The 13,832-nt window shown below is 47.1% G+C and overlaps 1 protein-coding gene across 3 annotated transcripts in view; it reads left to right on the top strand.

Moving 5' to 3' along the window:
* PALM2AKAP2 (PALM2 and AKAP2 fusion) overlaps nucleotides 1–13,832 on the top strand; it is a gene marked incomplete at both ends in the record, with an annotated part of 298,468 nt that overhangs the window by 248,278 nt on the left and 36,358 nt on the right. The window contains one exon of one of the 3 annotated variants that reach the window (XM_080940224.1): nucleotides 9,976–10,083. The exons of the other annotated variants lie outside the window; for them this stretch is intronic. Of the gene's footprint in view, nucleotides 1–9,975; nucleotides 10,084–13,832 lie in introns of those variants that run through there. 3 annotated transcript variants of the gene reach the window in all.

Raw genomic sequence — 13,832 nt, 5'->3', positions numbered from 1 at the left:
TGACAGAGTCCCTTAGGATTTGGGGTGGAGAATTCAGAATGCAAAGTAGGCTGTTTCGCTGAACGCCCATCACTTTCGAATCTTTGGAAAGCAAAATGTTTAGCTAGGCCTAGGGGTGCAGGCCTGTAATCTCAGCAGTTTGGGAAGGAGACTACAAGGAGATGATGAGTTCAGGACCAACCTGGTTTATATAGTCTGGGTTACTTAGCAAGATCCTGTCTTCAAAAAAAAAAAAAAAAAAAAAAAGCATTTAAAATAAACTATGGATGTAGTTCAAACTTTAGGTTTGATCCACAGAATGAACACACACGCACGCGCACACACACACACACACACACACACACACACACAGAGAGAGAGAGAGAGAGAGAGAGAGAGAGAGAGAGAGAGAGAGAGAGAGAGAGCGCTCTCAAGTTAAGCCAGTGTAAGGCAGGAAGTCTATACATCAAAGCAACAAGTTGGCTGAGGTCACCTCTTGGTCCCCACAGCCACCCAGCACCTCACAGCTTTGAACTGTTTGTAGGTTGTGTTCCTGAGACATCAAGCCCCTTCCAGTGCAATTTCCTGTTCTTAGATTCTCCCAACCCCCCACCTTCTCTGTCCTGCCTGTTTGGGGAGAGGTCCACATCCGGAATGTCACGGCTGTTCCCAGATCCCAGCTATTGTACTGGAACCTGAGTACAAGACAAACAGACATTCTTGGGAGGGGCTCCTCCTCTCTCTGGAGAATTCCAGCCACTCAGCTGGAGAAATCTCACTCACCTAGGGTGTTAAGGGAGACTGAGAATGCCTGGCATCCTGAGCAGTGCTGGCCAAGCCCAGCCTTTTCTCCTAGCTAAGGTGCTGTGAAGGGTCTTCTACTTGTTGTCTGTTTGTTTTTCTAAATTCCATTTGTTTGTGTGGGTGTGTATGTGCCAAAGCATGAAAGAGCAGTTCTCTTTCTACTGTGGGTTTCTTAGAGACTGACCAAGGTCATCAAGTTTGGCTACAGGTACATTTACCAGCTGAGCCATCTTGTCTACCTTCTAGTTTATTCTTTGTTGTTTTGAGACAAGGTTTCACCATGTAGCCTTGATAGGCCTGGATTCCCTGTGGAAACCAGGCTGGCCTGGAACTCATAGAAATCTTCTTGCCTCTGCCTCCCCAGTGTTGAGATTCAAAGCTTTTTAAAACTTTTTATGAGTATTTTGCCTGTGCATATGGATGTGCCCTACGTGCATACCTAGTGTCCACAGCGTTGGATCCCCAGGTCAGATGGTTATGAGCCTCCATGTGGGTTCTGGGAACTGAACCCAGATTCTCTCATCCAGCTCCCTCCCAACCATTTCTCCTACTTTCTCCAGTTCATTCTTTATCTAGCTTTGGCACACCATGTGTTGTGGGACAGCAGGCAGAGGTGTGCCAAGGTGCATCTCTCCATAGCAAGCTTTGGAGAGATAGAAAATGGGCTTAGCTCCAGCCTGCTCTCCTGGAACTTGCTATGTGTCTTTGGGCAAATTACTTCATCTCTGGGCTTCATTGTTATCACCTGTGAAATGGGATTAGCATTCCTTATGGCTGGAAGAATACAGGAGAACACAAATCAAAGGCTAGCAGAATTATTCTTATCTGTCCCGTACCGTTTGTTTTCTATAATGCCAATATCCAGAAAGTGTGTGAGTGCACTCACACACGCATGCACACAGGCACACAGGAATGCATGCACGCACTGTTCTAATTTCCTAGAGTTAATATCTAGGAAACAATTTTTTTGCTCTATATCTGTGAAGCACTGACTTCTGAACCCCCACACCTATACCCATACCAAAATCAAGCCACTTATGTAAACATGACATGGGATTTGTCTCCCAAGTTAATTCTCTTCTAGATTCCTTCAAACACCCAACACGATGTAAATGCTGTGTGACAAACCAGTGTAATGTGTTGTTTTAGGGAATAACAAACACATGGGAAGAGTCTGTACTGTTTGGTACCAGCACAGTGTTCTACTTCCCAGCTGTGCTTGGCTGAATCCATTCACAGGGAAACTAGAACTCTGTAGGGCTGGCAGTAGACGGGGAAGGAGAAAAAGGATCCAGTGGCCAGTCCTGCTTGTTAGATGAGCCTCAAGTTCAGGTTGCCCCAGTTTCCACTTCCACATGTAAAAGAGTTAGTGGCTAAAGGCTGCCTTGCCTCCAGCTTCTTCATTCAGCTGGGGCCTTTAGGCAAGGAAATTCTCTGAAGCTAAGTGGACTGGGTGGAACAAGCCTGTAATCCCTGGTACTCAAGAGGCTGGAAGGAGGAGGATCATACATTCAAGGCCAGCCTGGGCAACTCAACTTAGTGAAACCTTGTCTCAAGAATCAGCAGTGAGACACTTGCCTACCTCTCATGAGGCTTTAGATTCATTTCTTAGTACTGCTAAATAATAAGCAAATAAACAGTATATTAGATAGATAGATAATAGATCTGTAGATAGATGATAAATACATGATTAATAGGTAGATAAATGATAGATAGATAGATAGATAGATAGATAGATAGATAGATAGATAGATAGATGATACAATAACAACTCTCTGACCTTCACTTTCATGAGCCATAAAATAGTTGCAAGAATACCAGCTTCAAGCTTGGCATGGTGGCGTATACCTTTAATTCCAGGATTTGGGAGGCAGAGGCAGGAGAGCCTGGTCTACATAGAGCAGCAGTTTTCTCAACCTGTGGGTTACAACCTCTTGGGACTCACATATAGATATCCTGCATATCGGATTTTTAAGGAACCGAAGTGATTGTGTGTGAAAAATCCTGACTGATCCCTGGTGTATCACAGGTAATAAAGGTTCTGATCACCCAATCAGCCTTGGCCCGAACCTTTTTGGGGATCACTGCCCCCCCCACCAGTTCTAGCTGTCTTGGTATACAGGCTTCTCCCTTCAGCACTGTCAGGCAGGTTTCTGCTCTGCTGAGGTAGCTGGGAATCTTGCTGTGGTAGCCGTGTGAGGAAGCCCGAGTCCTCACGTATTTCTTTGCTCTTTCTAGCTTTCAAACTCTGCACAAAGATCAGGAGCTGACTCATGCTTGAGGACCTCATTTGGACATTTACTTGTCATAAGTAGTTTATGTCATCCTTGAGGCAGCCTTATAAGGTCGGCATGTCCATTTGCTGGTCCTGTACTAACAAGCTATCCCAATGACAGCGTCTTACCAGGGTAATCGCTGCTAGCCCAGAAGGAAATGAAGCAAGCAGGTGGGCTGCTCCTGTAGGCTCTGGGGGAGAATCTGTTCCCTGCGTCCTGCCTAACTGCTGCTGTGGCCGGTTACTCTCCGCTTGTAGATGCGGAGTCCGTTGTCACACGGATCCCTTCTCTATTTATCACTAGGTCATCTCTTCTTACAGAGATGCCCGTCTTTGCAGTGAGAGCCACGGTCACCCAGTATGACCTCAGAGTAGCACTGTATATATGCAGAGACCCTGTTTCCATATAAGGTAATGATCTGAAATTCTAGTTGGATATGAATTTGGGGAAACATGATTCAACTCAACTCACAACAGTAATTCTAAAATTTAAAGAACATGAGAGAGAGAGAGAGAGAGAGAGAGAGAGAGAGAGAGAGAGAGAGACAGAGAGACAGAGAGACAGAGAGACAGAGAGAGAGGTGGGTAAAGACGTTACTAGATTGATTTACCAGTGGAGGGGTGGGAGCCATTTTGTTCTAACAGAGTCTCAGAGTCTTAATCCCCCTGCCTCTGCCTCCCAAGTGCCAGGATCACCGTGGCAGCTAAAAGCTCTTATTTAGAATAATAAATTCTCCTCCAAATCTTTATTTGGGTGTTCAGATCTTGGGAAACCCATTAGTGGGGGTTTCCTAAGACATTGTCTGTGACATAGTTCATAATTAAGTTCTGTGACCTTTGACCTCTCCGGGGAAGAATTCAGTTACTCACAGAGTGTTGCACAACTTTTTTTTTTTTCTGGGAAAAGGCAGCTCCTGAAAGGGAAATGTCTACAGACAGCCTCAGTCACTTATCTTCCCTGAAGAAGGGAGATTATGCTGCCCAGCAGCTGTGGGGAGGGGACAGTCTGCTCCTATGATGGGACAGACTCAGGAATTTACTGGACAGAAGCCCACGCTGGGGTAGCATTGGTTCATGCTGAGTCAAGGCTTCACTGCTGGATAAGTGAATCATGACACAGCAATCGAGGGGACAGGGAAATGGCTCATGGGATAAGAAGGCTGTTGTGCAAGCATCAGGACCTGAGTTCAAAGTCATAACACCCATGAAGCAGCTAGCGTAGTTACTCAGAATTGTATCCCCAGTGCTGGGTGTGTGCATGGTGGTGTGTGTTGGGGAGAGGTCAGAGACTAGAAAATCTTCATACTTGCTGGCCATGTAGTTAGAAGCAGTTTTCTAAGAATATGGAGGAATGGAATAGAGCAAGACATTCTGGCCTTTGTGCATGCTTTGGCGTCCCCCTACCTTCTGGTGGCATATATATATATATATATGTATCTCAGATACTCTGGACAGAAACTTACACACACATATTGACACACACACACACACACATACACACACACACACAGCACACACAAATAGTAAAAGAGAGTTAGGTATGTAGCCTCTGTATCACCAGCACTTGTAGGTGGAGGCAGGAGCATTATGAATCCAAACTCACTTACTGCGAGTGCCTTCTGACCACCTCCTCTCCACCTCCCAAGTGTCCGAGTTACAGATGTGTGCCGCTGGATCTGTCTCTGCCTACATTTCTATGTACTTACTCCTCCTTTCAGAAGGTAATATATACACACACACACACACACGTAAAAAAAAAAAAAAAAAAAAAAAAAAACAGAAGGTGCCATGAAGCATGGAGCAAAGAAGCTTACTTGGGTCTGTATTCCAAAACCATTGGATCAGGAAAGGCGTGTGTGTATGTATGTGTGTGTGTGTGTGCACTAACATTTTATACAGTAAGGCCTTGGTGCCTTGTACCCGTTATAAATAGGAATGGAATAAAATCCTTCCACCAGAGTGATAAAGTTCTGCCAAAGGTTGTGTGTAAGATGGAGCTCAACTTTCTTCCAGGGACTCAACACACTCTCTCTCTCTCTCTCTCTCTCTCTCTCTCTCTCTCTCTCTCTCTCTCTCTCTCTCTCTCTCTCTCTCTCTCTCTCTCCTCGCTTCCTCTCTCTCTCTCCTCTCTCTCTCCTCTCTTTCTCTCCTCTCTTCCTCTCTCTCTCCCTCTCCCTCTCCCTCTCTCTCTCTCTCTCTCTCTCTCTCTCTCTCTCTCTCTCTCTCTCTCCCTGTATCAGTGAGATCACCTTTGCCCCTCTCCATGCTGACACTGAGGAGCTGTGTAGTGAGTTTTGTGCATTTACCCTGCTCCCCTCATTTTACAGAGACCATGGGATCTCAGAGAGGAGGATAGCGACAGGCCCGGGGTTCCACAGCAACCCCTCACTTGCACTGCCGATGTTTTAAAGATGTTCCTCTCATCTCTTATTTGGTAGCTCTGGATACTTCCTGTGTCTGCCTCCTCCCCGACTGTTGCCTGCAGAGGCAGAGCTCCTTCAGATGAGTTGGGCTGTAAACTCTTGCCAAAGCTCTGGTATGGACTGGCTGTAAGTCTGTGGAGAGTTGGCCACCGTGAGCTGGATTTCCCTCCCTACAGAGGATACGAATCTTTATCTAATGAAGGATTAGATAGAAGGTGTCTAAGGGAATATAGCCCCCACCTGGCATATGTGAATGTGCTAATGGATGCTTGCTAGGTCAAACTTAACTGCTGGGTCTTCAAATTTTTCACTTTGTTTCTCACCCCTAATGATTAACACCGACTGACAACTCGATGCATCTGGAATCACCCAGGAGACAAACCTCTCAGGACATCGTGGGGGGTTGTAGATTGGGTTTGATTGAGGTGCAAAAAAACTCATGCTGAATGTGGGTGGGGCAAACCCTTGGGCTGGGTTCCTGGACCAAAAAGGAGAAAACAAACTGAGGACCAGTCCTCTGCTCTCTGACTGCAGACCCGGCATGACCAGCGGCTTTCTGTTCCTGCTACCCTGACTTCCATCATGATGGGTGTTATTCTAGAACCCCGAGGCAGAATATGGTCCCCCTTCAGCTTCTTTTCGAAGAAAGTAATGAATGCACCAGTCAAACAGGACCAAGATCTAAAATGGCTATTCTTTTTCTAGTGTAAGGTTACCTGTAGAATTAAAGGGGCAGCATAATTTTTTTTTCAACTCAGAAGCCCCTCCCCTCACTCCCCAGTCTCAGAGCCTGTGCTGGAGCTGACTGGAGGACAAACCATTGTGAGTGGGTATCTGCTAGACTTCCAACCATGAATGGTCATCTCAGGTTATACTTCTAAAACTTAAACCCAGCTAGCCCGTTTCATTTCTCACTTCACCTCTTAGGATAGAACCATTTCATCACAGCGAGTTTGCCGCTGGGTTATTGTCTAAGCTCCACCCACTTTTTGTAGCTGGGCAATGTATGCATTGTATGAATAATCATGCATAGACGTGTGTGTGTGTGTGTGTGTGTGTGTGTGTGTGTGTGAGTGTGTGTGTGAGAATATGAGTTCATAAGCATGCATGTGTGTGCATTGCTTTGGTGGAGCTACACTCACAAGTACCACCTTCATTAGCTAAGCAACAAAATGTATACTTTCATAACTGTAGAGGTCAGAAGTGTAGGCGGGGTGTCCCTCTGGTTGGTTTTTTCCAGGGGGTTCAGGGAAGCCTCTTTTTCAGGCCCATTTTCCTGGATGATGATTCTTTATTGTTTCTCTGTATCACTACACACCTCGTTCTGAATTTCCTCTGTTCTCCCTCGGTTGGGATCCGCCCTTATGACCTCACTTAAACGCTGAAGCCTCCTATTGTTACTGCTAATGTTGCTTGTAATCGCACAAGTCGGGTGAGCCAGGCTTCTGGGTAGTAGGTGGCCTATGAACCTGCCTGGAGGATGCAACTTAAGCCTGTGAAAGTGCACACTGTATGCTCACCTATGAGCAAATGTGCATACGGTGGGTCATTGCATCCAGTGGACTCCATGTCATAAGCACACCCATTACATGACAACAGTGCTTTAAGCTACAACTGTTTTCCCTGTATGCACAGAGATTTAAAATTATTTTTTCCTACAGATCTCCCACTGATGCAATGGGGTGGATGTGATGCTATAACGGGGGCTCAGATAGCACCCTTGCCCCACAGTGATCTGAAAGTCCTCTTCTGGCTCCTCACTCTTTCTTTCCTCTGCCTCACCCAGGCTGCCTCCAGGCTCCTGGGCTTGGGGAATCTTTCTGCTTCAGCCTCCCCAGTGCCTGGGAACCCAAGGCCAGTGCTGGTCCCCCGTGCTTAAGCATACCAGTGGCGTCCCTCAGTGTGTGACTTTCATATCTCATCTTACGTAAGACTGCTAAGTGCTGTCTTGGAGTGCCTTTCGGCTACACGGCACAACATTCCAATTATTCCAGGGGGTCCAAGGGTTCCCCGGGAGCTCTGGTATCGCCAGGTCAAAATTCCTTGATCTGTCCAAATGTAGCACATTGTAGACATGTCGCTCGGATGTTGTAAATATTTGTAGAAAGGAGTTTAATCTCCCTGTCAAAAGAAGCCTCCCTGAGTGGGCTTTAACCACTTGTTCTTCCTTTATTCACCTTTGTGCCCAGGGGGGTCCTGAGAGGTCCCTGGGGGAACCCTGCTTGCAGTCTGTGGACTGCTTATTGCTTTCAGACTGACCACATTCCAGGCAGCCAGCAGACTCTCGGGTAGGCCCTGGATTTTCTTTTCCAGGTCATCCTGAAGTTGCAGGGAATTAGGTGCATAGGAGCTGGAGGCGGGCTTGGAGCCTGGGTGTCCTCAGTGGGCACTGCGTCAGTATACTGTCATGGTTAAAGAGTCATTCTGACAGAAGGAGCCGGGGAGCCAGCTGCATTTGGGTCAGACACCTCTACCCAAAGCAAATATTGCTCTTTTCTTGGTCAGCTATGGACTGGTTGTTAGGTCTCAAGCCCAGGACAAATGGCTAACTGGGGTGTGCCTATTAATATATCAAAGCTGACTCCGGCTGCCAGGTTCTTTTCTGGCCCCTATTTAACTCAGCCATTTTGGCTATACCAAGCCTCCTGCTCGCTGGTTCCCAGTTCCTCTCCTGGTTCCTTGGCTTTCCCATTCTTCACTCCCCATTAACCCTCTCCTCTCACGGCCCAGTTCAGTCTGCTGGCAATGTCCAGTTGGACTCTTCTAGAAGGTTCTGCCTCTATATCTTATATCTGTGTCTCTTATATCTCATATCTATAATAAAAACCTAGATATTTTAGGAGCAGTCATGTCTGCTGTCTGTCTGTCTGTCTGTCTATTCATCCATCCATCTATCTATCTATCTATCTATCTATCTATCTATCTATCATTTTTATTCAGTGGTGAAGCCACCTCATTCAGGATTCTATATGAACTATCACATACCCATTTAAAATGCATTGTACTAATACCAGCTACTTGGGAGGCTGAGGCAGGAGAATCACAAGTTCAAGGCCTGATTAGGATGCAGAATGAGCTCAGAGTCAGTCTGGATAATTTAGTGAGGTCTTCTAACATTTGAAAACAATAGTCATAATAACAGAAGGGTTAAGGATGAACTCATTGGTAGAACACCTGCCTAGCATGTGCAAGGCCCTGGCCCTATTTTTAGCACCACTAATTAATTAATAAGTGATTGTAAAGAAACCTTTAGATGGCATAGAAAGCGCTTGTGAGGTAATATAGAATGTTAGAAGTTGACTATCACATTGTATACGGGTTGGTTTTCATTAACTTGACACAAACCTAGTTATATCTGTGAAAACAAAATTTTAATTGAGAAAAAAAATTAAATTATTTTATTTATTTACATTCCGATCATTGCTCCCTGCTTGGTCTCCCTCCCACAGTTCCTCATTCCATTCCTCCCCCCCCCCTTGCCTCCTAGAAGGTACTGCTTCCCGACTTGAGAAATGTAATCGAGAAAATTTAATTTAGTTGAGAGAATTTAGTTGAGAAAATGCCCCTGTCAGATTGGCCTGTAGGGCAAGTCTATGGAGCAGTTTTTTGCCAGGCCCACTGTAGGCAGTACCATCCCTAGGCTGGCGGTCCTAAGTGTGTAAGAAATATAACTGAGCAAGCCAGGGGGAGGAAGCCAGTAAGCAGCACTCCACACTTAGGTTCCTGCCTCGAGTTCCTGCCCTGTCATTTCTTAGTGGTGGACTATGACATGTGAGTTTAGAGTTGTAATAAACCCTCTTCTCCCCCATGGTGCTACAGCAATAGATACCCTAACCAAGACACATCCATTGCACGTGCACGCGCAAACACACACACACACACACACACACACACACACACACACACACACACACACACTTTCTGGTCTCAGCTACATTAGATATTCATTTCTGTTACCTCTTTTTTTCTTTGAGTATTGCTATACAAATGGTCCTAAGAGTCTGTAGTCTGTAGTGTTTAGCTTGGTGTGGTAGGAGGCACACATCTTTAGCTTCAACCTGAGGGACGAGAGGCAGGGGGATCTCCTTGATTAGAGGCCATTTTCTTCTATATAGTGAGTTCCATGGAGGCCAGCCAGGGCTACTCAGTGAGATCTTGTGTAAAAGAATAAAAAGATTGTCACTTGCCTAGAATCCTTCAGATTTCTACAGACTCAGTAACGAGCACCAGCCCATTTCTGAGTTTCGAAGAAACGTCTATAACAAGTCACTTCAGCACCTCCCGCCTTTTGCTCTTCCCCTGCTTAGCCTTGGAGCCTGACTAAGGCCTCTAGCATTGCCTCAGGCAGGAAGGCAGCTACCCTCCCACCCAGGGCCGACTAGGGAGGGGCCAGGCTTCTCTGAAGGGGACTAAAGTCCTTGGTGTGAATGGCCTTTTAGGGAACAGAGGGAGGGCCCGCGGTGACATCACAGTCTCCAGTCCCGAGGCTCCTAAGGAATTTGTCCCGGCTGAGCAGTGTGAACGCTGGAATCTGTCTGGAGAAAGAGGCGATTCTGACTTCGGACTCTGAAGTGCGCGCACTAGGCTTTTTCTCTGGGCAGGGTAAGACGCATCTGATGACCGATCTCTTGGTCCTTTGCTTTCTGTTTCTGATCTAAAAGGAAAAAGTTCTCTGGAGGCCAGAGTCTTCTGAGGAGGGAGTCAGGGTCCGGATTGTGTTGCGGTGTGGTGGAGGCCTCTCCTGTTGCATGGTGGGCAGCGAGCTCTTACTGTGACTCTTGTCAAGGTCCCAGCTTTGGTGCCGAGAGGCAGAGGGAAACACTGCATACTCAAACCAAAGCTGCATGTGTGACAAAAAATGCTTTAAACGCATTGTCCGAGCCTATGGGAATTTGCATGCCTCTTTTCCATTCCAGGAAACTGCCTCGGGACCCAGCTGCTGACTACTTCTAGCTGTCTTATATCTGTTCAAAGAGCTCACTGCTGAATTCTGCAGTGGGATAACGGTTTCCATGGTGTGGGGCTCACCACATTCGATAGGGGACGTGGGGCTTTGTTCCTGGATGTTTCATGGCATGTCAGAATACCCTCTCCACGGTCATCTCTGTGGGCACAGAAAGCTAGACTTCCCCACTCTTGGCAGTTTTCTCTAGAGTCCGCTTCAACACAGTGGGCTCTGTTGAGTGCGCTGTAGTGTATTTCTGTATTCTTGTTATTATGACAGACTAGGCAGGAACCCAGGGTTCAGAACTACCCAAGAGCAAGAGCGCTGCAGCGACGTTGGAAAGAACTTAAACCAGGTTTGTTTGTGCCTGCTGGATTTATTACTTAGGAAGTTCAGGCTGCAAGGGTCAGGAGTTCCTCATGTGGCCTTGATTTTCCTTGATGCCAGGGCGTGGGGACTTCCTTCAAAGTAGCCTTAGTGAGGAGGCTTGAGACCCTTCCGCCTCTCATTCATAGGAATCTGGCGCTAGCAGCTGGTCTCAGTTGTGCCTCTAGGCAACCTCCAAAGACTCTTAGCCCAGCAAGTTGGTGCACGCCTGTCCCCCTAACACATAAAGGCCAGAGGACAGATAGCCGGTTGGAGGCTAGACTAGGCTACAAAATGAGACCCTGTAGCAAAAGAGGAGAGGGAAGAAAAGAAATTGCTTTTTAAGCAATGGGCACAGCAAACACAGCTTCTTACCTTCCTTTTGTCCCTGCTCACTCCTCACCCCACTGCCCCACACATGCACGAACACACACACACACACACACACACACACACACACACACACACACACGCTGTCTCCAGTTTCTTTCACTGAAAGCCCCAGCTGTAAATGTGTTAATCAAACAGCACTTTAACGTTTTCCAGATGTCAGATACGCCACAGAGCGAGCCTGGTTCTCCAGCCCGGCTAGCCGTGGGAGGATTGTTATTAACAGGAAAGGCTTGTGGTCCAAAAACTCCCTTACCTTAAGAAGTCCTTCATGTGAGTGTGAACCAAGACACAGGTGACTTTGTTCCCTGTTCATGGGTTCTAGAAGTGTTTTTATCCAGTCTTAGCACCCCACCCGAGGCACGTACCCGAAGGGCTGTCTGGTGACCACTTCTCTGGTCACACCCACTGAAGCTCTCTGTGATGGGGGGGGGGGTGGGCCTATTCAACTGGACTGGAACTCCTAGCCACCAAAGGGTTGGAATTTCATTGTAAGAATTGTATCCCACCCCACCCCACCCCACCCCACCCCACCCCAGGTCACAATAAAAAGTGATGGTTTCCTGGCAAGATGTCTTAGGGAGGGACAGCTCAGGCATTGTTAGTGTTAGCCCGTTTCTGGGGTCATAGCAATGACCTGAGATTTCCTGGTCTATATTTAGCCTCAGAAAGGTTTGGGGGTCTGTAGTTTGGCGGCCTGCCTTCCTTCAGCTGGGAGCTGGGAGAGCTGGCCTCTGTCAGGAGTAGTTTGTCTCCATTTCCCACAGTGCACACAAGGCCCTAGTTCCACAGACCGGAAGCCACTCTGCTGGGAGGTGGAAGAGGAAAGGCCATTCAGCCCTGGAATGTGGCCTCTCTGCTGTACTTCCTTGAAGTAGAATTAACCAAGGAAGCCGGTATTTCTGTTCTGTGCCTTCGAGGGAGGGTGGACTGGGCTGCTCTACTCTGCAGCACACTGGGCCACAGGAGCTGCAAGCCACCTGCTCAGGACCTTCCATGGGCTCAGCTTTCTTTGTGAACTCTGAGGCCAGCATCATTCACACTTAGGAAGAGGTGCCAAGTTTCCTGATGTTCTCACCTTGGGCCTCTTGTTCTTATTATATAAATGGGGACTGTCCTGGCTCTCTGTTAACTTGACATAAGCTGAAGCTGGAGTTATCACAGAGAAAGGAGCCTCCCTTGAGGAAATGCCTCCATGAGATCCAGATATAAGACATTTTTCTCAACTAGTGATCAGGGGGGAGGGCCCAGCCCATTGTGGGTGGAGCCATCCCTGGGCTGGTAGACCTGGGTTCTATAAGAAAGCAGGCTGAGCAAGGCAGGGGAAGCAAGCCAGTAAGTGACATCCCTCCATGGCCTCTGCATCAGCTCCTGTTTCCTGACCTGCTTGAGCTCCAGTCCTGACTTCCTTTGGCAATGTACAGCCATGCAGAAATGTAAGCTGAATAAACCCTTTCCTCCCCAACTTGCTTCTTGGTCATGATGCTTGTGCAGGAAGAGAAACCCTGACTAAGACAGGGACTCCATCTCCCTGGAGCTACCAGTTCATTTTGGGGGTAGTAAGCCATCCTCCTTCAGAGCTCTGGGGATACTTCTTAGTCTTAAGCAAACATATGTCACCTTGGGGGAATCTCAGGCTGGACTTTTAGAACGACAGCAGTACCCCCCCCTTTCATCTGTGGTGGCAGTCTCCCTGAAGCCCTGTCTGCTTCCTCTAGGGCTACTGATTCAGCTGGTAAGGGATCCTGGACCACGGCAGTAGCTGGGGTGTCACCCCAAACTGACAATTTGTGATGAGTTGAGAAAGTTAAAGAGTCCAGAAACAACCCTCCTAGAGGTGGCCATGTGTGGCCGGAAGAGCCAGGTCTTTGCTGTGTAACTACTGTGCCCTGCTTACTAAACATGTGACTTATGCAAGCCAGGGAGGGTAAGAAGGGGGACAGAGATGTCCTTTGATTTCCTAGCTATGAGGAAGTTTTATTCTGTAACCATGCCTCTGATCCTAGGCCAGCAATGAGTGCATATTTTTGATGGAACTTAAAAATAACTGGATTAAAGGATCAGGTCACCTATTACCTGGGGAAAAGCATTTCTAATTTAACTATAGAAGTTGCAGCAGGAAGTAATCTGGGTTATTCAGAACAGAGAAACCTGGCCATGCAGCGGACACCTGGTGCTTGATCAATTTGGGTCACGCTGCATTTAGGCTAGGAGCCTGGGGGGTGATGGTGGGCCAGACTCTTATCTAGAGGGGACACAGATACCTGTGGACAGTAAGGAGATGGTGTCATCATGAACAGAGCAGATATTTGGAATTGAAACAACTACTCCTTTTAAAAAAAGAGTAAGAAAAAACTCTTTTCATCTTATGTGTATAAGTGTTTTGCATGAAAGTTTTTTGTGTGTGGTACCCCTTTGCAACCAGAAGAGGGTGCTGAATCACCCAAAACTGGAGTTTCACATGGCTGTGAACCACACACTTCATGGGAAGTGGAAACCCAACTAGGTCCTCTCTGCAAGAACAACAAATGTTTTTTGTTTTGTTTTGTTTTTCAACTGCTAAGCTGTCTTTCCAGCCCTTCTGTTTTTAGCAGTTAATTTTTACTCATGGATACTTGAAGAAAGTTTTGTGTACGGGAATACAGATGTT

The sequence above is a fragment of the Micromys minutus genome, assembly GCF_963924665.1.
Source record: "Micromys minutus genome assembly, chromosome: 28".
NCBI classification, from domain to species: Eukaryota; Metazoa; Chordata; class Mammalia; order Rodentia; family Muridae; genus Micromys; species Micromys minutus.
This window is presented reverse-complemented; position numbering and strand designations above follow the sequence as displayed.